The sequence below is a fragment of the Chionomys nivalis genome, chromosome 5, assembly GCF_950005125.1.
Source record: "Chionomys nivalis chromosome 5, mChiNiv1.1, whole genome shotgun sequence".
Taxonomy (NCBI): Eukaryota; Metazoa; Chordata; class Mammalia; order Rodentia; family Cricetidae; genus Chionomys; species Chionomys nivalis.
In genome coordinates, this window is record NC_080090.1 from 107,014,088 (window position 1) to 107,041,306 (window position 27,219).

Genomic DNA, 27,219 nt, shown 5'->3' on the forward strand with positions numbered 1-27,219 from the left:
TTTGTTTCTTTCTGTTTTTCTTTTTAGGAGCACATAGTTAAGAGGCTTCAAACTTGTAAAGAGATGTTAGGCTATTTTAAAGAGACAGAATTTTAAAGAGTTTGAATTTTGTAAAAGACGGTGAGAATTTTAAATTTATGCTGGGTTTTGTATTCTGATACTAACATGAGATCTTGAGGATAAGAAGGCAAGGGAAAGTTATAATTTAATCATGAGGTATTTTTGTGCCATATTGACAGGGGTTCAATCATGTTGCTTAGCTTTTGTAAATTGACACAAACATGTTCATCTGGGAAAAGGTAACCTTAACTGAGAGCCAACATAAATTCCAATAAGACAGTTTTGGTTTCATCAAGATAGAAGTGCCTTCATTATATCACTGGGGATACCTCACCAAACTGGCCATAGTTGTTATAGGCTTTATAGATAGACAGGACTACTGCCTGCTTTTTTTCCCTTGGCAGTTTGCATAGTACCTGTTGATAATATATTAGCTAGTCCTCAGGTTTTCAGGTCAGTTACACCCCAGTTCCTCCAGTACTACATCTAAATTACTTAGTAGGGCTGGAGAGATGGCTCAGCAGTTAAGAGCATTGCCTGCTCTTCCAAAGGTCCTGAGTTCAATTCTCAGCAACCACATAGTGGCTCACAATCATCTGTAATGAGATCTGGTGCCTTCTTCTGGCCTGCAGGCATACATGCAGACAGAATACTGAGAATACTATATAATAAATAAATAAATAAATAAATAAATAAATAAATAAATAAATGAGTGAATAAATATTACTTGGTATCTTCAGTAATTACTAGGCCATGTGACAGATTCCAGTTTATGTTGATAGAGAAGGAATACAATTTATAACATTTCACAACATGTGCAATTTATCAATCATTAGGTATTCCTAATATATTCTGGAATATTCTCATTCAGTAAAAGTTTTATTTATATTAAGTTATTCTTGGCAAATATTGGTTGTTAATTTGATACATCCTAACACTTTAGGTTTTAGCCTACGAGGCTTATGTAGCTTGAATTGTTTCTGGAAATGCTTCTGATGAATTATTAGGTTGAGTTAATTGAAGTGGAAAGACCCATCTTAATCATGAGTAGTACTGTCCATGGACTAGAGTTCTCAGAGAAAGGGTATCCATAAGAAGTATTCATTACTCTGCTCACTAACTGAAGACACAATATGACCAAATATGACCAGTTACCATGAACTTCATGCTTTCATGATTTCCTTGCTATATTGCCATAGTGGACTGAACCATATGAGCAGAAGCAAATTTAAATCCTTCCTCTCTTAGATTTGTTTCTTGTTGGATATTTTGTCACAAAAAAAGAAAAAGCCATTGACAATTGCTATTTAATAACCACCAAGGTTTTCTAGTAACCATTGTAAATTCTTAGGGCTCAGAAAAAATAGTGGCTCATTATAAGCACCTAATAACAAATTCCTGTATTTTAATACCATTATGAAACTTCCTTATTGCTGTGGGAGCACATTCCACTCCTTCAGCCAATAGCCTTTAAAATGTGTAGCCTAGGTTGGCCTTGATCTGGTGATCCTCCTGCCTCTGCCTACTTCAGCAAATCCTACCAGCATGTACCTTTTGTTTCCACAGGAAATGAGAGGGTGTGGATTCAATCTGGGTTAAGAAAAATCAGGTTTGATCAAGGAAGACCCCCCTGACAAATCTTCAATAGGAGTGGATGGCCCAGATGTCTGAGTTGTACATCCAGAACAGATTCAAGACTGCTACCTAAGGTGATCAAGCCTCACAAGATATTCCAGTCATGACTTGATTATAATTCTAAATTTTTGTTAGTTCACCATAAGATTATCAGCACCTCATATCAGCAAGAAGTAGCCTAAAAATCTATGCCCACATTCCCAAAAAATGGGCTATGGATATTCTCCTTTGTTTAGAATGCTGGTTACAAGTTGTTATGGATAATGGTCAGGAGAAAATCTCAAAAAGGGATATCAGATTCAGAGTTCTTCTTTAAAAACCATGGTTTGTACCCTGTCAATTGCATTTTAGTAAAACACTGATTGGCCAGTAGCCAGGCAGGAAATATAGATGGGACAACCAGGCAGAAAGCAGAGGCAGGCAATGAGAACAGGAGAATTCTGGGAAGAGGAAAGCTCAGCTGCAGTCGTGACTCAGCCATAAAAGAAGCAAGATGTGATTGCCTCACCAAATAAGGTAGCAAGCCTTGTGGCTAACATAGACAAGAATAATGGACTAATATAAGTTATAAAAGTTGATAAGAAGTCTGAACTACTAGAGCAATCAGTTTATAAGTAATGTAGACCTCTGTGTAATATCTTTGGGACTTAACAACTGTGGGATCTGGGTATGACAGGAACCTCAGACAACACCTTATGACCCTTTGGACTCAGTAAATGAGCTTAGAAAGTAGCTAATTTCCAGACAAACATACTCATGTATAGAAACATCAGATTGGTCACCTGAAGGGAACACTTATTACTAACCAAATTGCTCATAGCACTAACACAAAAATGGCATTTCTCCAGAAACTTCTGGTACATCCTGTAAGTGCACTGTGACAGCCCACTAGGATCTCACAAGGGCCTCTAATGTCCATTACAATCAACTGAAATGTTCTCAACCAAAGCCAGAAAACCATCATTTAATTATGTAGGACTTCTGATTGCTCATCACTAATCCTGTCCCCACTCAGCTTTGCACCCCCTGTGTGCCTCTCTACAGAGAACCCCCACTAATCTGCACAGTGGATGGGAAGATGGGAATATTTACAACAAAAGGGAATATTACTCAGAGTATCAAAAAATTGAGGAAGTGAACAGACATTTTCTTGAAAAGCCCCATGAACAAACTGCTTATCTGATTTTAAATTTCTTTCAGTATTTATCTAAAAAACTTCATGCTAATACATTTCAGAATAAATAAACTTACAAAAACAGTTTTGTGTTTGCAGATTTAAAGCTAATGTCCCACTGACCACTGATTAAATGAAACTGATGCACTTTGGAACTAACTTATTTATCTCCCTCACACAGAATGAAAACTTACTGCATGAAGTTTTCATAAGAAATATGTTATTTTTTGACCTGAAGGATGATAGCTGTATTGTGGGACAAGAGGGTAAAATATTATTTCAAATTAACCATGTATTGTATGATTTCAGAATCTCTGAATATGGTAAATGAAAGTCTCCTAGATTAAATTTATTCACTGGTTTTCTATTCCAGATTCTAACTTTGAGTAATTGCAACTCATTCAAATGAACAAACCTGACATGCTGATGATAGAAGTTACAAAATAATGCCTCACTAGCTCAGAATTGCATATAATAAGGGGTTATTTATTTAGGGGTATACACACAGATCAAAATCCTCTTCATGAACACAGAACAGGAACCAATTCCAGAAGTCAGGAGAGAGAGTGAGTGCCCACTTTCTATCATCATTTATAGTATAATATGCCACACCCAAGTTGACTGGTATCTTAAAGGCTACTGGCTGAAGGAATTCGTACAGTACCTCCCCCTTTTGTTTAAATAAAAGAGTTATAAGTCTAACACAAACTATATCTAGTATAAAATTAGAATTACAACCAGCATAAACAATATTAAGCAAGAAACATATGCTAAATGTTTCAATAATCATTCTATCCTAAGGAGTCTAAGCCTTGTATTAGAAATGGTGTGGGCTAATTCATAAGGGGAAAATAACTACTTTTATTTAGACAGAAAATCAGAGGCGATGTGGGATTTAACTCTGTATACCACAGGTTAATAAAGAAGCTGCTTTTGTCCAATGGCTTAACAGAGTAAAGCCAGCCTGAAAGAGGTATGAAGAGACAGTGGGCAGAATCAGAGAGAAGCTATGTAGCTACCCATAGGAATCAGACACATCCGTAGGATCATGAGCCCAATGAAACCTTGCCAGTAAGTCACAGCCATATGACAATACAGAGATTAATAGAATCTGGTTAATTTAAGATATAAGCGTTAGCCAGAAATATGCTTAAGATATTGGCCAAACAAAACTGCGATTAATAAGATTACTGTGTAATTATTTTAGGAGTCTTGAGTGTCCGGAAAATGGATAAGCAGCCTCCTCAACAACATGCCTGGAGGTACAGCTAGGGTATGTATGTTAATGGTCCTGTATTCTATCCTCAATACCAAACACACAGAGGAAAACAAGAGACAAAAATCTTACCAGTCATTTTTATCAAACAGTTGTCTCCCCTTCACACAACATGTTCTTTAATGAATGAAATTATGTACACAAGCACTCACATTTTCCTCTTTCTAAGATATAATTCATATAACCCCATCTATAATACAATTTATACTGCACAAGTCAACTGATGTAACATTTAAAAGGACTGCATTACTTATGTTGTGGTACAGTTACACTAGAATTCTTCGACAACTGCTATTGACAACCTTAAAGAATATCCACACTTGCAACAAGTTCAAGTTCTAATTGATATCCTATCCAGAGAAAACAGCATAGTTCTTGTCCATGTGACTGCACCTATTCTTTGACTACTGCATCCTGATCAAGAATGCATTCTCCCATTTTAAAAGTGTAGAATTATCCTTGTATTATTCATGAAATTGCTGGGGGAAGGGAGCAAGTATGAGAGAGAGCTCTCAAGTACCTTGTTCTATTCAGGATGAATGACAGCTCCAGGTGAAATTTTGCAAATCAGAATTTGAAAATCAAATATAATTAATGTATTGTGCTTTCTTTCAAAGATAACATGGTCATGAAATATTATAGAATATTTCTGAAGATGTTTGAGGGAATAAGTTGCAATGAGATAAGAGACTTTCATTGTCTGTGCATGGTTTAAGGGATGAGACACCAAATTTGAACCTGATAGGGTTGAGTTTGGTATTGGACTAATTAGTGCAGCTGTGTGAGAAAATAAACTCTTTCAATGCTTTTGCAGCCCTACTGCATACCCTCTCTTAGCTCCATCAAAGGGTAGATTCAGCTTCAGCATCAGTGTCAGATCCATCTGAATGTCAGAAAATAGATGGTAGTTAAATATTCATCAATACAGATGTGTAAAACATGTGGAACAGTAATGTAGTTTAGAAGAAGAGTTGGAATATTAGAACAGGATCAAGATCCATATAGAGCAAAATAAAATATACACAGTATTAAAGTGTGACAAGCAACTGGAAGTTAAGTAAAGTACAAAGGCTAAAATGACAACCCAAATTCAGAAAAAAATTAAACAAAGGCTATCTTCTATGGATTTCTTTTCATTTTGAAAAAGGTTGTTAAAATATTGACCATTTATTTTAAGTGTGCGTGTACATATATGCAAGTGTGTGTATATATGCATATGTGCAAACACATATGACAAATGTGTGAGATCAGAGAAACACATGTGAGTGTCACTTCTCTTGTTTCTTCATGTAAGTTCCAAGGCTGCGACTCAGGTCATTATGCTTAGAAGCAAATACCCTTACCTACTGAGCCATCTCCATGGTCCAAATCTCATTTCTAAGTTTCCTGAATATTAACCAAAGCATATTTTTAGTTCAGTTAGCTATGTGAGCCCAACATTTATGTTAGAAGTCCTCAAACTTGGATCATTGGTGGACTCCTGTTGACAACTTGGGCCTATCCTTAGATTTTGAATGTCATATTTTGTGACCAGTTACTAATTGCTAAGAATGGGGAAAATTTGCACTCTGGTACTATGGGGAAAGTAATATATTCTAATGAAATAGATAAATTATATATATATATATATATATATAGTTTTATATATTACTTGTATAGAATGTGTAAGAAATATTCAGAAAATGTTCACAAGTAAAAATAAGTATATTAGATAGTTTGTGAATTAAACCAAATGTTCCAGGTATTTACGAAGAGTTGATAAGTATAAGGATAGGCACTGTTAATAAATACAATATCTAATCAAGGCATAAAAGTTAAGATTCTCCCCAAGATTAGATAACCTATAGACCTAGGGTAAAACCAAACACTACTTGTCTGGGAATAATTATAAAATATTATTCCAATGATATTCTGCGATATAAATTGATCAATGCCTTCTCCAGTCATCGCCAGAGAAGCTTCATTACACAGCAAATGGGAACAGATGTAGAGAGCCACAGTCAGACACTACACACAGAGAGAGCCCTTGGAACACACAGCTCTAAATAAGATTTCTCCATGCAGTTTCTCCCCTCAGAGTTCAGGGAATGTGATGAAAGCAGAGACATAAAGAGTGCAAGAGCAGTGGCGATGAGGGACACCAGAAGAAAGAGGCCCTCTGAATCAATTAAGCAGGGCTCATATGAATTCAAGGAGTGAGGCAGCAAGCACAGGGCCATTACGGGACTGGATCAGGTTGTCTATAATAAAGCCTTCAACTTTCTATTTTTTTTTCTTTTATTTCCTGCTCCCCATTTCCCATTTCCCTCCCCTCCTCCCAAATATTGCCCTCCCCCCACTTCCCTCCCCCTATCCCCACTCCTCTTCTCCTCCCCCCACTCCATTCCCCCTCCCTCTCGATACTGAAGAGCAGTCCAAATTCCCTGCCCTGCGGGAAGACCAAGGTCCTTCTATCTACGTCCAGAAAGGTGAGCGTCCAAACAGGCTAAGCTCCCACAAAGCCAGTTCATGTATTAGGATCGAAACCTAGTGCCATTGTCCTTGGCTTCTCATCAGTCTTCATTGACCGCCATGCTCAGAGAGTCCGGAATCAACCCATGCTTATTCAGTCCCAGACCAGCTGGCCTTGGTGGGCTCCCAATAACTCAGTTCCACTGTCACAGTGGGTGGGTGCATCCCTCGTGGTCCTGATTTTTTGCTCATGTTCTCCCTCCTTCTGCTCCTCATTTGGACCTTAAGAGCTCAGACCGTTGCTCCAAATTGAGTCTCTGTCTCTACCTCGATCCATCGCCAGATGAAGGTTCTAAGGTGATATGCAAGATATTCATCAGTATAGGATAGGGTCATTTCAGGTTCCCTCTCCTTAGTTGCCCAAGGTACCAGCTGGGGACATATTCCTGGACACCTGCGAACCCCTCAAGAGTCAAGTCTCTTGCCAACCCTAAGATGGCTCCCTTAGATAGGATATATACTTCGCTGCTCCCGTATCCATCCTTCCTATATCCCAACCATCCCAATCCTCCGAGCTCCTCCCATCCTCCCCTTCTCATATTTCTCATCCCATTTCCCCTTTGCCCCATGCCACCTCACCCGCAAGTTCCCAGTTTTTGCCCTGGAATCTTGTCTACTTCCCCCTCTCCATGCGGATGACTATATGATTTTCTTTGGGTTCACTTTCTTATTTAGCTTCTCTAGGATCACACATTATATGCTTAATGTCTTTTATTTTATGGCTAGAAACCGATTATGAGTGAGTACATCCCATGTTCCTCTTTTTGAGTCTGGGATACCTCACTCAGGATAGTGTTTTCTATTTCCATCCATTTGCACGCAAAATTCGAGAAGTCATTGTTTTTTACTGCTGAGTAGTACTCTAATATGTATATATTCCACACTTTCTTCATCCATTCCTCCATTGAAGGGCATCTAGGTTGTTTCCAGGTTTTGGCTATTACAAACAATGCTGCTATGAACATAGTTGAACAGATACTTTTGTCATTTGATGTGGCATCTCTTGGGTATATTCCCAATAGTGGTATTACTGGATCTTGGGGTAGGTTGATCCCAAATTTCCTGAGAAATCGCCACACTGATTTCCAAAGTGGTTGCACAAGTTTGCATTCCCACCAGCAATGAATGAGTGTGCCTCTTTCTCCACAACCTCTCCAGCAAAGGCTATCATTGGTGTTCTTGATTTTAGCCATTCTGACAGGTGTAAGATGGTATCTCAAAGTTGTTTTAATTTGCATTTCCCTTATCGCTAAGGAGGTTGAGCATGACCTTAGGTGTCTTTTGGCCATTTGAATTTCTTCTGTTGAGAATTCTCTGTTCAGATCAGTGCCCCATTTTTTTATTGGGTTCATTAGCATTTTAAAGTTTAGTTTCTTGAGTTCTTTATATATTTTGGTGATCAGACCTTTGTCTGTTGCAGGGTTGGTGAAGATCTTCTCCCAGTCAGTGGGTTGCCTTTTTGTCTTAGTGACAGTGTCCTTTGCTTTATGGGACTCCTGAGGGTGCAAACAAGTGGATCTCTGCTTCTTGTGCCTGCTCTTTGGGTTCTTTTCCTGCTGTTAAGTTGCCTTGTCAAGCTTCAATATGACAATTTTTGTTTTATCTTGTTATATTTTATTTTCTCATGTTCGGTAATTATCTCTTGGAAGCCTGTTTATTTCAAATGAGGGACAAAAAAAAAGTGGATCTGGAAGAAAGGGAATACGGGGAGGACCTTGGAAGAATAGAGGGAGGGGATCTTGTAATCAGGGTATATTGTGTGAGAAAAGAATCTATTTTCAATAGGAGAAATTATAGTTCTCACAGTAAGCTATATTAACCCTTAAAATAATGAGCCAATGAGGTGATAATAAAAACTATGGCAACATAATGGATGCTAAAACTTTCCAGCTTTAGCCCTGTTCCTAGAAATATATCTGACAACATTGTTTCCTCCTCATTCAGGATCTCTAGGAGCAAAGGAGTGTATCAAATATATCAATGGCAGAGTTTGCACTAGAAAATAGTGCTTTCTTTGAAACAACTATATTGAATATGTTTCCTTGGCATTTAGAATAAACTTCAAAAACAAAGTTGAAAATGTAGTACCATCATTGAAAAGATTGTGTGGGGAGAGCAAAAGTAATATGGAATTCATTCGTGATAATCCCAATATTTCTTGAAACAAAATTCTACTTAAAATGAATAATAAACACGGCAGTTTGGATGCTCACCTTAATAGACCTGGATGGAGGTGGGTGGTCCTTGGACCTCCCACAGGGCAGGGAAACCTGATTGCTCTTTGGGCTGAGGAGGGAGGAAGACTTGATTGGGGGAGGGGGGAAATGGGAGGTGGTGGCGGGGAAGAGGCAGAAATCTTTAATAATTAAATAAATAAATAAAAAAAAGAAAAAGTCATGTCATGAAACATGCTAGAATTTGAACCTCTCATCTTTTATGACTAGCAAAATCTGTGAAATATAGAATGTTCTTTCTCTTTTTTCCATGGTTTTTCTTACTTGTCCCCAACTACTATTATACCTACAAGACAGCTAAGCATTTAATTGTTAACAAATCCACATAACTTTTTCTCTTTTCTAGAATATAAAAGAATCATAAAAGTTTTAAAAGTCCTGGAACAAGAACAAGAAGCAGCAGCCAATGAGGAGGAGGCAGCTCATGCTCTACTGTTTGATTTACTTAGTGTTATTTAAGACACAATTGCTACATGGTTCCATTAAATGAAGAATGTTAAGTATGACAGACAACATCACATAAAGATTTGGAAAATTATGATATCAATAAAGCCTATGGAAAATTTGGGGGCTTGAACTATTGTTTTCAAATATAAGCATATCCACATTATATATATAATTTGTCCACCGTCTATTCACTGATCAATCATCTATATCTATTATCTATCTATCTATTTATCTATCTATTATCTGTCTATCTTTTTATCTAAGGTCCATACATTTCAGGCTGATGTTGAACTCACTGTATACCTGAGGATGATTTTGAACTTCTGTTTCTCCTATATCAATCTCCCAGGTACTAGGATTTTAGCCACTCACTACCATACCTGGTTTATGGAGTACTGGGGAGCAAATAGCTGCACAAATGGGCGTGTCTCGCAAGGACGGACTTTAGAATTCAGGGTTCATAGCTGCATAATACTAAAATTATGTTTCTCTTATGATAATGTGTGTAGTAGCATCTTCTAGAACTCGTAGACATGAAGTTTCATGGTGAATACCAGCTCCCTGTATTTCTATGAATCAGATATGTGGTGTTAGTAGTAGGGTCTTACTGACGAATTCTGGACAGAAACCAAAAATATTGGCAATAGCGTTACCAAATTTTCAGGGCCTATGAGATCTCTGAGGCTAACAACACCTCCAAAGGTAATTCAGTCCTGCAACTGATCTATTGATTAATTAGTCTATGGTGCTCAGCAGGGACATTGTGCACTGCTCTAAGGGTAACTCCATTTAAACTCTTTAAACTCTTTTTAGATATGTGCATGCATATATTTTAAGAAGCTTCTCCATTAATTCTCTTCCATGTAACTTCCTAAAGCACCACAGTGTTTTGTGTCCCCCCCTCCCATCCCCTCCTTATCCAGCCTTCCATGACAAACCCCTTACTCCTTCCTGTTCCATTATTCACTTTAAACATTTACACAACTATGTTCTATTTCCTTTCCTCCACAGGACAGTCCCTTAATGATGACCTGACCTCTATGGATATTCCAAATTAAGCCCACATATTCAAATATACACAACTTGCATTCATATTTGGGAGAGAACATATAAAACTTCTCTTTCTCAGTATGGGTTGTTTTAATTAGATTGCTTCAAACTTAAAGATGTTTATCTGTGAAAATTTATAATTTTCTTAACAGTGGTAAAATATTCCATTAAGTAAAATATTCTGCACCTTTACTATCAATTTATCTGCTGCTGAACATCTAGGGTGGTCCCATTCTCTAGCTCTCATGAGTAAACCAGCAAAGATAATTAATTGAAAGTATGTCTGTAATAGGACGTGAGACTTCTCAGGATATGGTCAGGAGTGCCATAGCTGGATCGTATCTAGTCTTTTAGAAGAACCCCCATTCTGTTGTACACAGAGGCCACACCGGTTTACCTCCCACACCCATACCAGAAGTTTTTCATTTGCTTGTTGTTGTTGTTTTTATCATAGCAATTCTGACTGGAGCAAGATGACAAAATTTCATAGTAATTTTAATTTGTATCTTCTTGAAGGATAGAATATTGAAAACTTTTAGAACATTTCTAAGACATTTGTATTTATTTATTAGAGAATACCCTATTTAGTGACACATCCACATTTTTATTGGGTTATTTAGGGCTTCTTTTAGTTCTCTGTGTGTTCTGGATCTGAAAATCTGTCTGCTGTACGGTGAATAAAGACTCTTCCATCCTGTAGTCTATGTTTTCTCAGATGAGCAGATGACTATGCCCTTTCTTGTACCCACATTTCAGTTTTACTTCCATTTATCCATCAGTGGTGCTGATGCTTGTGCTACTGCACTCTTTCTCAGAAAGCTGTTGTTTTGCCAGTGATTTCAAGCATTTTCTGGACTTTTCCTTTTGTGTGATTCAGAAGAAAAAAAATTCATTCCTTTGTTTTCTTGAGGCAGGGTTTCTCTGTGTTAATAGTCCTGGCTATCATGGAACTTTTTTTGTAGACCAACTCATTAATCTCCCCCAGCCTCTGCTTAACAACTGCAGAGGAAAAAGGTTTATGTTGAGATCTTCAATTCGTTTCCACTTGAGTTTTCTGTAGAAAGAGGGATATGGATTTACATTTGCCTGTAGCTATTCAGTTAAAAGGGGATTGCATTAAGGTTGCTCTTAGTAGGTTGAGTATTTTCACAATATTAATTCTTAGAAGCCATGACTATGGCGAGGGGGGGTTGTCTTCCTATCTTCTGGTTCCTTTTTCCATTGTTTTTAATCAGTATCTTAAAGTTTTCATTACACAGAATATTTTTATGGTACGGGATTGTCCAACTGAGTTTATTGTAATGGCAATGGCTGTCCAAAGAAAAGTAAGGTAGACCACATTGATCTTCTTAAAGGTCTTCCAAATATACAACAGATCTTACTGTTCAAATTTTCTTCTGAATTTTTACATTGTGAATGGCCCCTCAGACAATATCACTGACATTTTATTAGAAATACCACTCTGACCTTAAAACCCAGTGCATAGACTCCAACACCTGCCAAAAGGGGAGCAAAGACTAAAAGGGAAAAAAAAGGAGAAAATAACTATGATAAGATAAAAACTCAGATTATTGAATCCACTTTTATAAAGCAACTACTAGTTTTTAAAGCTTTACAAGAGATTCGATACTCAGAACTTTTACTTCTATGGTTGTGTATATTCCAAGACGGTTTTGTTGTTGTTGTTGTTTTGTATTTGTTTGTCTTTGCTTTCTTTGTTTGTTGTTTGCGTGAAGATATTGTGAATCTTATTGTTTTCCTGATCCCTTCTTAGTATGATTGTTATGTGTTTATTGGAAGGATAGAACTTTGTGGTAACTTTATATCATTCTACTTTGGTGACTGTTTATCAGCTGTGGAAACATTCTGTTGTAGCTTTATTCTGGATATGAGGTGATAATGTAGTTTCTGTCCTTTACTTTGAACAAAATGTCATGTAAATATCTGTTAAGTCCATTTGAGTTATAATATTGCTTTATTCTAGAGTTTCTCTTCTTAGTCCACACCCCCATGGAAGGCCTGTCTTTCTGTGATAGAAGGGTGGTGAAAGTTTTCCGATAATGATTGCTTATTTCAGTCTTTAGTTTCAGATCTAATAGCATTTCCCTTATGAAATTGAGTAGCCTGGTGTTAGTGTATATATGTTTAGAATTATAGTATCCTATTGGTGAGTTGTTCCTTTATCGGGTGCAAGTGACACTTTAAATTTATTCTGACTATTATTGGTTTGAAGTCTATGTTTTCTGAATTTGGACTACTTATATCTTTTGGTTCTTGGGGTCTTTTGCTTGGGATATTCCAATTCTTTTACTGTATAGAGGTGTTTATATGTACAGGTGATGTGAATTTCTAACCTAATCACTTTGTCTGTGGTTTTTCCATTAATATTCAAATTACTTATTGAAAGATGTCTAATTCTTGTCAGTTTTCATATGTTTTAATAATTACTCAGATATTTTTGAGTATCTGTTCTGAGATCATTTATTAGATGCCTGTGACCTTCTACATCCTTTTATACTTCTCTTCAAGTTGCAGAATTTCTCTGGAACTCCTCTATAGAGCTGGATTTATGTGTTGGTGTGTGCACGTGCTTGTGTGTGTGTGTTCCTCTACCAAATAATCCAGTTAATTCCTCTATTTTGTCTTCCATTACTGAGCTTCTGTTTGAAACATGCTCCATTGTACTGGCTGCCTTAACAATGAGATTTTCACTATATTGGGGAGTTTTCATTTCCAGCATCATTTCTTTTCTTCATCAATCTGAACTCGATTTTCTTGCTTTGGATTGATTTCCCAGTCATTCATCTCTTTGTCCTTGTCTTCTTTGAGTTTGAACATTTTTATGTTCATATTTTTTTGAATTTTTTGTTTGGAAATTCTTCCAGTATGTTTTCATTAGGGTACATTATTGTGGTGAGATTTATAGTATTTGAAGAAGACATGTAATTCTGGTTTCATCATTGCCTTTTTTATTTCTAAATTTGTATTTGCATACATGAAGCTAGTTCATAGGTTCACTTTTTCTTCACTTTTTGTGAAATTCATCTTTCTTCTTACACCAAAATTGTAGAAATCTTCAGGATTGAGGTAATTCATAGTCGACTGACATGTTGACTTTCTCTATTTGTCTAGATTTTGAGCTTTCAGTCTCCACCCAGAATTTTCTTGTTGTCAGCTACAGTCTGGAATGTAAAGTGGCTTGGTCAAAAAGTTCAGAAGCAGTTTCCCTTTGGAGTGTGTACTGTTCCTGTTTCTCAAGGCTGGAGGGCAGTGGCAGTCTTCTAGGGCTATGGAGTACATATGGTTGGGAGAGAATTCCTAGTAAAGAGTAGCCTAGGATCTCTTCCACCCAAAAGACAAGAAGATTGACCAGGAGAAGATGACAGCAGGATCAGAGAGTTGTTTATAAATTTAATGCTTTATTTAATATTCTTTTATGAATATAATGTGTTTTAATCTATCTCACACACCCTTCTTCCCCCACAATTCCATACTTCCCCACTCAACTTTGTATACTCTATTGCTCCTTTGTAAAATTTAATATCCATTAAGTCTATTTAGTGCTGTTTGTACACACATGAGTTTGGAACAACCTACTTCCAGTAACTTCTTTGAGTGGGATAGAATTACATGAACTCCTCCATCAGTGCTAGGCTCTTGGCTAATTTGAAGTATTGTGCAGACAGTCTCAGCCATTATAACTGTGTATAACTGTCCTATCGTATCCTCAAAATAGTGTCTTACTAAAGATACTCCTCTCTCTGGCTCTCCATGATGGTTTCTAACCCTTGTTGGAAAATGATACTGTATGATATTTTAAGCAGATCACTCCGCTGTTTCTTATTCTCTTCATGTTAATTCTCTTCAGTATTAATTTCTATCTACTTCTAAAAGTAACCTTTTCTAATGAAAGTTTGGAGAATCGCTAATATATGGAAATGAAGAAAAAACTTATTTTTTTCTTATTTAGCAAAACAATATCACCAGGTTCTTTTCTTGGGAAATAGTCACTTATGGAATTGGGGCCAAATGAATTCCAGGCATAGGATCCACCTTATGAGGGTGGAATTCAAATTGAATCAGAAAGTAGTTGAATACTCCCACACATCCCTAACACTACTGAATCAATGAGCTTATCTTGCATAGGCAGTTTTCTTCATTAAGGTTTCAGTGCTAAAATAAAACACCATGAACCAAAAGCAAGATGAAGAGGCAAGGGTTTATTTGGTTTATACTTCCACATCACTGTTCATCAGCAAAGAAAAATCAGGACAAAAACTCAAGCAGGGCAGGCTCCTGGAAGCAGGACCTATTACAGTGTCTGTGGAGTAATACTTCTTACTGGCTTGCTCAACTTGCTTTCTTATAGAACCCAGGACCACCTGTCCAAGGATATTACCACCCACAATATGCTGGGCCCTCGCCACATTGGTCATTAATTAAGAAAACACAACTAGATCTCACGCAGGCATTTTTTCAGTTTTGACTCCTTCCTCTCTTTTATGACTAGCTTGTGTAAGTTGATATAAAGCCAGGCAGTTTCCTGCCTACAATTGTATTAACAACTTTCTCTTCTATCAGCTTCAGGGTGTCAGGATTTGTGTTCAGTCTTTGACTTAATTGCGATTGAACTTTGTGGAGAGTAAGAAATAAGGATCTGAGGCGGGTGGATCTCTGTGAGTTCGAGGCAAGTCTGGTCTACAAGAGCTAGTTCCAGGAGAGACTCCAAAGCTACAGAGAAACCCTGTCTAGAAAATAAATAAATAAATAAATAAATAAATAAATAAATAAATAAATAAGGATCTCATTTTATTCTTCTATGTGTAGCTACCTACTTTGACCCTCATGATTTATTGAAGATGCTGTCTTTTCCCTACCAGACATTTTAGTCTTTTTGTCGAAAAAATAGGTAACTGTGGGAATATGGAACCTCTTCTGTTTCACTAAGCAGCTTGTCTCATTTTCTGACAGTACCATGCTATTTTAACCACTATATCTCTATGTTAAAACTGGTTTGATGATACTTCCAGAAGTATTCTTATTTCTCAGAATTGTTTTGGCTATCCTGCATCTCTATGTTTCCATATGAATTTTAGGAATTTGTTTTCAATTTCTGTGAAGAAATGCACTGGAAGTTTGAAAGGCACAGTAGATTTCTTTGTTGGGTTGACCATTGTTACCTTGTTAACTATTCCAATCCATAGATATGTCTTTCTATCTTCCAGTATCTTCTTCAGTTTTTTCCTTTGTTTTAGGTTTTCCCTGCATAAGTCTTTCATTTTCTTGGTTATATTTATTCTAGGATATTTTTGAGGCTATTGTAAATAAATTATTTCCATGATTTTTTGTTGGTGTTGGTTTGTTTATTACTGGTGTATGAGGTGTGTGTGTGTGTGTTTGTGTGTGTATATTTTAATTGTGTATCCTTCTACTCTGTTGTTTATCAAATTTGGAGATTAGTGGCAGAGTCGTCAAGGTCATTTAAGTATAGAATTATATCATCTGCAAATATGATATTTTGGCATCTTTTCTATTTGTGGTCCCTTTATCTACCATTTTCTAGATTATTTAATTCATATTGATTAAATTTGATAAGTCATATGTATCTAGAAATTTTTCTCTTCTTTTAGATTTTTACAGTTTACTGAAATATAAATTATAATATTGTTTCTGAATTTCTTTATTATTTGTTTTAATGTTTCCCTTTTAATGTCTGCTTTTGTTAATTTTGTTTAATTTGACTAATAGCTTCTCAATATTGTTAATCATTTCAAAGAACCAAGCCTTCTTTTTATTAATTATAATTTTTGTCCATTCTATTTTATTATTTTCAGCTTTGTTTTGTTTATCTCTTCCCATACACTGTTTTAAGTTGTCAAAGTTCTTGTTTTCCCAAACCTTCAATTGTACTATTTATTTATTTGAGGTCTGTCTCTCTCTTTTTTTTAATTTAGGAGCTTAATACTACAAATTTTTCTTTTAGGGATACCTTCAGGATATTTTTGAGTTTTACTTTCATTTAATTATATGAATTTTTAAACTTTCTTGATTTCCTCCTTGATGGCAATTATCAATTGGGTTGATTATTTTATGGGATTTTTATACTTTCTGTAGTTTTTTTTATTCTTGTTGCTATTCACCTTTAGCTCATTGTGGCTAGATAGAATAATGATGTTATTTTAATTGTCATATATCTGCTCAGAATTGTTTCCTCGCCTATAAAAATATTTATAGTGAGATTCAGGAACTACTAAAAAAAGGTTATTCTTTAGTATTTAGATAGAATTTTCCTGTCTGGTTTCTATTTAAAGATGTTATTTAACTTCAATTTTTATATATGCTTTTATCTATATCAGGTATCTATTGGTGAGACTGGGTTAGTGACATCATCACAATTATTGTGCTGGGGCTTTTCTATTGTTTTAGATCTCAGCATTTATTTTATGATTTTGGATAGCTCTGTGTTAAGTACACATATAGGTGGAATTATAATATCCTCTTGCTAGATTGTACTTTTAATGACTATGAAGTGTTCCTTATCTCTTCTAACTTGTTTTGGTTTGAAGTCTTTCTGTGAATAATAAATTAGCTATATGTTTGTTTCTCTAGTTCATTAACTTAGAATACCATCCCCCATTCTTTTTCACTTAGGTGTGTTTATCATTGATAGTGATGTATGCTTCCTATATGTAGCTAATAAATGAATCATGGTTTTTAATCTAAGTATATCATCTTTGATTCTTTATTAGAAAATCGAGACAACTAATATTAAGAGTTTTATTGAACAATGTACATTGTTACCTGCCCTATTTTTGTGTTTTCTCAGACATCTTTTGACAACCTGTCCTTCATTTATTATTTGTTTCCTGTGAGCTGCTGAATGTGTTTATCCTTCTCTTAAATATGTCTTACAGGACCATCTGTAAAGTTTTAAATCTTGCTTTGTAGCCACAAATTCCTTTAAACTATTCTTATTGATGAAAGGTGGTTTTTTATTATTTTTCCTTTCACATTTAACAAAGACTCTTGCTGGGTATGGTATTGATATTTCTGGGTTGGTAATTACTGTAATTCAGAACCTGGAATGCATATTTCTAGGCAGTCTGCACATTAAAAGTCTCTGCTAATTGACCAGGTGTTGTTATGAAGTGGCTACCTTAATAAGTGATTTGGTTTGTCTGTTTCTTAGCTTTTAATACCCTAAGTTTTAATATTTTAATATGTTATGTCATGGGAAGTTTTCTTTATGCTCCTATTTGGGGTTCTTTAGGCCTCTTGTATCTGGATGATCTTTGTCCCAAAGTTTGCAAGTTTTTTCCCTACAAATGGGTTGAAGATATGTGCCTTTATTACAATATTATTTTCCATCTTCTAAGCCTGTAATATGAAGATTATAGTGGTATTTAATTTGTATTTTAAAAATAAAGCTTCCTTGAAGATCAGAGTGAAGAGCTAAAAGGCAGGGAGTAGTGGCACACACCTTTAATCCCAGGACTCAAGCTACGCTGGGTTACACAAGATTGAATCTGTCTAACAAGAGAAATAGAATGCACACAAAGATGCTCCCAGAACATTAAAGTCACATGCCTTTTATCCAAGTCCTCGGGAGGTGGAGTGATGTGGCTAGATGGAAAAAGGTATATAAGTAGGAGAACACCAAACTCATTGTAGTCTGAGGTTTGTTGGAGACCATAGCAGTGTCATGGTGAGGACAGGATTGGCCCTGTGTTCATTTGAGTCTTGTAGAGGTAATAATAACTCTCTAGCAGGTTGGCTGCTTTGCTCTTCTGATGCTCAGCTTAAATCCCAATATCTGTCTCTGTGTTTTTACTATTCATGCAACAAAGGCTATTGATTTTCGTGGTGTCCCAGTACTCTCCTACTTTTCTTCACATTTTTCTAAACAATTTACCATTGGCCTTTATTGAGTGCTCAAATTCCTCCTTCTTGCCATCCATCCTTAATTATCTGGAATAGGAAATTTCAGTCAAAACGCAGGGACAGTCATCTTTAATTTTAAGTTAATGGTTTGTATTCCCAGTATAAAACAGTACAGCTCTCCTTGAGAACTCTGTCCTTGAGCACAAGACAACAGGGTTCTAATCTTTATTTCTCTTCCCTGTATCACTTCTAATCTCATCCAGGCATCATAGTTTATATTTCAAGAGTATTCACAGCCATCCCCTTGTATCTGGCTTCAGTGTCACCTCCTGAAGTGAGAGGCTCTGAGTCAACACCACAGACTTCATTGCAGGTCAACCTAAGAAGCCTCTCTCTGGTACTGTCTGTCTGTAGTTCTGCTTCTAGGTCTTCAGTCCTGAGAAACAATTTATAGAAAACCTGGGAATGGCTGACTATTCAGCTCAGTTCTCAGTGCTGTCCTCATGCTATGTAGTTTGTAAAGGAAGGGATTCATTTCTTTGGATGTTGATTTCCACCACATTCTGTATACGTCCCACATTCTACTCTACAGGTCAGCAATAACATGGTTTGTCACATTTTCACTTTTGTTATTTTGTTTTAATTTTCACGTTCATTGATAGCCTACAATAGTTATTTTCATGTCATGTCTGACAGTTGCTTGAGGGTGACATCATTGTGAATAAAAAGAAAAACAAAGAATGAAATTTTAACTGATTTTAAAATTTTCCCCTAATTTTTTGGGTTTACTTAAAGTCACTAAGCCTACAATAATTGCAATGATCTAAATTCAAAATATCATCATCACTGCAGAAGGAAAAGTATTTGTTAGTAGTTGTCCTCATACCCATTCCTCCAGTTCATGGCAGGAAATAACTAATTGTTTTTCCATCTCTAGGGACTTTCCCCTTTTGCATTTTAAGCAAATCAATCCATAAACACCATTTTCACGGTTCATCCAGGTTCATACATGCTTCATTTCCTTTTGTGGCTGACCAGCATGAAATGGAGATCTGACATTTTGTTACTCATTCATCCATTAGTGAAGCTTGTGTGTTTATGAATAATACTTCTGTGTACTTTTATATGGAAGGCTTTGATTTTAATATTCAGGTACATGTCTGGGAGTGAAATGGTTAGATTATATGTTACTTGTGATTTCACCTTCTGAGCAATGAACAAAATCCTTTCAGAAGAGTTGCACTAGCTTGTCTTCTTACTAGCAATATATCCTTATTTCTTTGATTGTAGCCATTCTAGTAGGTGGTAAAGTAAACATTCAATGGAAGTCTAAGTCACATTAATGATTAATGATATTGGTCATATATTACTGTGCTTACTAACCACTCACGATATTTACTGGATAAATGTTTGTTCAGATTCTTTGTCTATATTATAATTAGGTCATTTATCATTTCCTAGTGTATATAAGAGTGCTTTCATGACTCTTTTTCTCTTTCAGCAGCGCACAATCTCCTAACCTGACACTATGCCTGACACTTTTATACTGTATATAATAGATACTGTGCAACATGTATAATTGCATAAGGTACATTGTATGTGCATAGTATATCCAATAGCAGATTGTATATGTATAATATTATACATATTGTGTAAGATAATTTTCCATGTATCAGGATAATTATAAACACTTTTGACAGTGTCCTTGGCTACTCAAATTGACATAGTAAGAACTTGGTAGCTGTCTCTGAATTTGGAGGAGGTACAAATCTCTATCTAACTAACCATGTGATTTTGATCAGGTCACTTTATCTGTCAGAGCATTAGTTTCCTAGGTTGCTAAACAGGCTTAATAGAAATGAGCATTACAGGTTGGCTCATAGCATAAAAAATGTATTTAGCTCATTCCTCTGGACATGGGAAACATGCACAGCTGGTCAGTTTAGGTCCTCCAAGAAACAGGTACAGGTGAAATTAGATAACGACCTGTACATCGTTAAGGGGGTAGAACAGGAGAAGATAAGAAAAGAAGTTTCAAATGAAACAGCCATAGATGACTAGGAAGAGGGGAAAATTCAAATATTCCATCTCAGATCCAAATAAAGACGGCCCAGACCCATCAAAAGTCCTTTGTCTTCAGGAAGAAGTCTTGTTTCCTGCTAACTTGCAACAACCTTCATATGCATGTCACTGGTTTGATGGGAAGTAAATATAGAGCATTAGAAGCTGGGATACTATTAACTATACTATTAACTATACTATTAACATTCAGGGCACAAATACTATATTATGAAAAATCAACATAATAATGATTTACTACCACTTTCATTACACCATTAGCAAATAGGTGTTTTTAAACCCTACCTCTAATACCAGAAAGAGCTCTTTAGTAGCAGAGAGTTTGTTTTTCCATCTTCATTATCATGATATCCAGAAATAGAATGGTACATATGAATTATTCAGTAAGAATATCTTAAGTAAATAAATTATCAAAACAATGCCCCAATACATATGCAGGCATCATATTGAAACTGAATGTTCTCAAACTTGCATTAAGAGTAAATCAACAGATAAATCATTAAGATCATCTCTGTGTAGAACCTTTCTAAGGCAAATTACTGTTGTTTCAGTTGTTTTCATGGCATTATCTCCCTTTTTTCTTATGGAACTGGTTTAAGTTGAAGGCTGTCTGTAAAAAAACATGGTTAACAAGCCATTTCTATTGTGGATGATCAGTCTTGGATGACTTACAAAGTTTTAGTTTTTATTGTGCTTAGCACTCTCTACAAACATGTTTCAGTTATAATGGGTCAGTCGGTACTCTTACTCGTCTGAAGTCAAACGGTCGTGATTTCACTAGGAACAAACTTGATTGCTATATCCTCATCTAGACATACCATCCAACCTAAAAATCCAAACCACAAAGGCATGCCACTACTACCTCTTCTCTTGTTGTAAATATAGAGAAACGAAGGCAATTGGTGACCTCTGAAGACAGAAAATTGTCTGTGAACTGGGTAGGGGTGAGATGCTATGAACTAACCTTTACAGTCTGTTTGTAGTAACTGTGTGTGTTCCTTCATCCATTTTTTTTCTTTTTCTTTTGGTTTTTCAATAATGCTATCTGCAATAACATTTTTTTTGTGTGTTCTCTGATTATAGAATTTAAAACTGGCAAGATTACAACTACAGCAATTACATGATGATAAGACTAGGAGTATAAACCCACCCTCTTCTCCACATATCATTGTCTCAATAAGGTCAACCTGGTTAAAAGAGAAATGCTGAGATAGAAGGAAACCAGGCAAATGGAAGTTCACCTTGAGAGCATATAAATGATTGGATTATTGTTGCTGCAATTCATTTGTTTACCTGATATTATCATTTTTCTCTAAATCATTGCATTGTTCACAGCTCACTAATCACCATCAATGAATCATTATCTCCTAATAATGAAAGCAAATCTAGTCATTAAAATTTCAAGGATCAGACTCACTCAACACTCAAAATTTCTATAATTGTATCACTGCTACTAAGAAAGGTTTTCTTGTTTTTTTTATAATTATAATCTGCTTTAATTGAAATTATTTCTTAAAATTAACAATGTGACAGTGTTTATTGTTACTTGGCATATCACTGCAGTATTACATAAGCAAATAAAAATCACACTGTGAAAAATTCTTTTATTTTTAAAGAAAATAAAAGCCACAATTAGCTAATGTTTTCAATCACTACAAATACTGTAATCATCTTACTCCATGTGTACATAAAACAGAGAGATTATATCAAACAATATGAAGTTGAATGTCAGAATTATTATAAAAATACTGATAGTAGCTGAGTAGCCTAGTTATGGTGATGCTTTTAAAGCTAGAAATTTTTGAAGAAGATTGCTCATATCTTAGATACATTTTATCTTCAAAAGTACAATGAAATAAAATAGAAGCTATGGCTTTGTGTGGAAAACTAAGAGAGTGTTTCCCAGTTTCTTTGTGGCAATATTATTTGGGAGACTACAACATACACATAAGTTCTATTAAAATATGTGACATTTCCATTAAATGTCTGTTCATATCAATGGTTTGAAAAAATGGCAAAACACATTTAAAACAATATAATATTTCTCTCAAGAGCTAGGGCACAGTTATTTTTTATGTTATTGGTCACATGTTCGGAAAATATCTATTAATAAGGTGACTATACATAAAGGTAGATTAATAAATTGCCAGTTACAGCGTTAACTATAATTAAACCCTGGATGGTTATACAACAGATGAATATTCCAGTCAACTCTTATTGATCAACTTAATGAATATTATTTATCTATTATAATTATAAAGTCTATATATGAAAAGAGGAAATTTTAATTATAAAATGATATGTGGAAAACACACAAAAAATTATGTTTATAGTGCTGTTAGCATATTTTAAATGTCCAGAAAACATTGTTCAATGAAATATATAGAATGAGAAAGTTTGTTACAATCAATGAAAATAATGCCTGTTTAATTTTTTTCATAGGTAAATCCTCTGCCTCTGATTTAGTGTATTGTGAAAAGCAAAGAAAATAAAATTAATTACAAACAAGAATTTTACATTTTAGTGTGGGCAAAAGTATAGCAAATACTGTTTTTCTAAGGCTCAGTTGAGTTTGATAACTTAAAATTATCTTTCTAGATATTTGTAAAATAGACAAATGGAAACAGTGCCTGCTGCATACTCTCATCAGTAAGAAGAGCATTTTGGGCATCACTGTTCTTTGAAAATGGTAAATAGTAAATCTTTAACTTATAATCATATTTTTCATGAATTATTTGAAGCTGCCAGTGCTTTACTAAAATGTGGCTCTGGATGTTTTATATACCATTATCTTTCACACAATTCACTCTCAGCTCATCTCCTCATACTAGCTTTGCTGGATGTGAGCATAGGGCATTTTTCCATGTCTTGTGAGAGTCTAGTATGAATCATCACTAATACTGTAACAAATACCAAAAGGCCACTGTGCGTTTATAGTTAGCCATAAAATGTTGCACTGAATGTAGAATTTTATCACTTTCTGTTGTTCTTCTCATACTGAAGTGATAATTGCACCATTGGGTTGTTTTATAAGTCATCTGTTCATCTCCAGAGTAGATAAACTGAAGGAATGGAGGTTAGAAATTTTATTGTGATAGTAGAACATGGGAAAGCTGGGGAAGAATACATGACACAGAAATTTGAGTACTAATCTCTCTGCCTGAGCTTCCATTAGCTACTAAGATAGAAGGTAATATAAAATGAATTTTAGATAAATTTGATGTATTCAAAAATACACCAAAGAAAGAACAATAGAAAATTTTCCAGTTAAAAACTATAGATGGAAATTTCTTTCCCACCCAGTCCCACAACCATTCAGTCCCAAAGAAACATAAAGAGGCTTATATTAATCACGAACTGTTTGGCCTATCAGATCAGGATTATTGTTAACTAGTTCTTACAACTTAGATTAACCCATAATTCCTTTCTACAATTAGTGACATGGGTTGGTACCTTTTCTCAGTAATATTTTCTTATCTTGCTTCTTCTGTGACTAGCTTGTGACTGAGTCTCTGCTTTTCCTTATCTCAAAATTCTCCTAGTCTGGTTTGCCCACCTATACTCATTGCCTGGATACTGGTCAATTAGTGTAGTATTAAAAAATATGAGTAAAAAGTTTTTACAGTACACAAGAGCATTATCCCACAATAGTCAAAAACAAATTCAAGTTGCAAATATTTGATTCATCTATAACTATAAACATGCACCAGACTGAATGAGATTAGTGGGCAAATCTCATTTTCTAAGTTGTCCTTAGACCAAGCAACATTTAGGTTAAATGATTCCATAAATCACCTTATAGCATCTTAAATCTAAAATGTTGTAAGTTTCACATAAATGTATGTCTTCATTAAAACTTTCACAATACTACATTGGAAGTTTTGAGAAAGTATTTATATGGAATTTTCTTTGGTCTGCTAGCCCCAAAAATGGCTGAGAAACTTATTATTAATTATGAAAGCTCAGCTTATAGCTTAGACTTGTTTCTAACTAGCTCTTGCAACTTAAATTAGCCCTTTTTTATTAATCTACTTTCTACCATGTGGCTTATAACTCTATTCCATTTTGGGTGTTCAAATCATTCGGGATTTGACTGCTATCTCTTTTCTTTTTTTTTAGCATCCTCTCCACCCTGAAAATCCTACCTAGATATTGCCTATTCAACGTTTAATTAAACCAATGATAGTGACAGACACATATTCACAATGTACAAATGATTATTCCACAACAGTTTTGGTTTTTATCTGAATAAAAAGGAAAGGTTTTAACTCTAACACAATAAACATAGTGTAAAAGGGCCAGTCGAAGAAACTCATTCTAACCCTGAAACCAGTGACAGTGAAAGGAATTCACTTTGACCCTGAAAACAGAACCAAAGAAACACACTTTGGCCCTGGAACCATAGCCAGTGAAAAGAAAATATACCCAGGTTCTTAAAGTAGTGCCAAAAGGTTAAAAGACCAACCAAAGGAACACACTTTGGCCCTGAAGCCAGAGTCAAAGAAACACAATCTGCCCCTGACCTTAGCATGAAACCAACCAATGCATGAGCATGAAACCAACCATTCTTTGAACATGAAAACTATGCAATCTGTGAATTTGTCCAAGCTCAGGGGTTTGAAATCCAGTTCCTACTGGAAAATCTTCTCTCTAGAAAAACTCCATCCTTAAGAAGCCCTATATAAACCCTGCACCTATTCAATTAGCAGCTGCCTCTTTCCATCCTGGGAAAGATAGGCACACTCCTGAATTCCTCCCTCCCCAATAAATCTATTCAATGAATTTTGGGTAAAGACCTTCTTTCACCTGAGTGTAGCAGGATCTCTGCTGGGAAACTACCTTAGAAGAGTGGAACAGAACAATTATGGACATCTCTGCTGGGAAACTCTTTTAGCAGAGCTCAGCTGTAATGGCTCTCTCTCAAAGAGAAGCAAAATTACCACATCCTATGGGGAGAACATTTCCTACTGGAACACTGCTTCAGGCATATCCTGAATTCCGTACAGTCAGAATACCTTTCTCCTCACAACTGTAGGTATCAAGTCTTACTTTGGCAAAGTTCAGCATTCACTTTTCTGCATCCTAAAGAATATCTGGCAGACTTTTGTATGAAGCAAGAATTTTGTAGGACTGTCCCATCTTAGTGAAGTTCAACAGTCTTTTTCTTTGTGTTCTTCTAGTCCATTTTGTACAACATATTGTCAGCAGTCAAGACAAGAGCAGTTTCTTACATAAATGGACAATTTTGAAACATTGAAAGCAAAATTCATATGGAGTTTCTTCAATTCCCATCTTCTTTTTTTTTTTTTTTTTGTTTTGTTTTTTGAGACAGGGTTTCTCTGTGGTTTTGGAGCCTATCCTGGAACTAGCTCTTGTAGACCAGGCTGGTCTCGAACTCACAGAGATCCGCCTGCCTCTGCCTCCCGAGTGCTGGGATTAAAGGCGTGCGCCACCACCGCCCGGCCAATTCCCATCTTCTTTGAAGTAAATTGATGCTACCAGAAGCAGATGTCTCTCATTTTCATTAAAAGCCTTATGTTAACAAAAAAATTTTTATGTCATTCTGTAGGTCTTTGAAGTGTTTGCGGACAATCTATCTAAAATATATCTGTGTTTGAACTGGAATACATACATAATATAAGTATAAGTTTGATTGTTATAGGTAACCACTTACCTACGTTTTTTATTAGCCTAAATAGTTTGTAATAATAACTTTCAAGGACTAGAAATTTACATTACACCTTTAATTGAACTACATAGGCACAATACATTAAACAAGAAAGAGTAAAAGCATACATACCATATGTTCTAACAAAAATAACTTTAAATGTGTATCAATATCCAAAACTCCATACTAATGTAAAATATTTAAGAATACTGGTAGCTCAAAAGTAGACTCAATAATCCACCCTTTTATGTTATCATTATCCCTCTTTTTTCTCTTCAGAAAGAGATCCTTGAATAGAATTGCCTTTGTTTACATGTTTCTGCCATGCCCAATAACACTTATTACCTAACCCCCTTAATTAGTAACAAACATCCATAATCTACCAAATGATCAAAATCCACCCACCCCATCTCTTGTGAGTGTGGGCATTGTGTTTTCTAGACTACTTCCTGCTGTCTTGGGGTACTGGAGTCTTTGGGGGGTTCTGAGAAAATTAAGATAATGGTCAAGTTCCTATTAGAATAGACTCCGAGGATGGACCATCTCAGTCAGCAGTCCTGTAGTTGTTCTGGAGGTAGAACTTTGAGGAAACTGCAGCAGAGGCACTCTGAGAGGCTGGATCACTGGGGCCAGGCATTTTCATTCCTATTTGGTCCCTTTGCTCTGAAAACACACAAACTTTCAAAGATAACATACATTTCTGCATTAACACAAGTATGGATTGTGTGTTGTACACAAGTCAGCCAAAGATGTTTGGTTTATTTGGTTTTTGTTTGAATAGCTAAAATATGCATCATCTGTTTTTTTAGTTTGTCTATGTTTATTTCTTTATGTTTGTAGCCAGGGTTTTCAGGGGCATCTCCCCTGATCAAATTCAATCCATTTAACCTTGAATGAATCTATAACCTTCATTTTCTGTGAAGACAAAACCGTAACCTCTTCCCCAAAGTAATACATTTTTTACATCATTTTTAAAGTTAAGGCATTCCTAAAGTATCTAGGCCTGTTTAATTCAGTAGTCCCTTCCACAGTCCAATGTCTTGCAGCAGCTATCATTCTCTATTAGCTAGCATTCAAAAATAAAAATTAATAAAACACCATATATATACATATATATGTGTATGTATATGTTTATATGGTGTCTTATATGGAGTCTTACACAGATAGTGTGTGTGTATTATCTTTTTATATTATCTTATTTAAA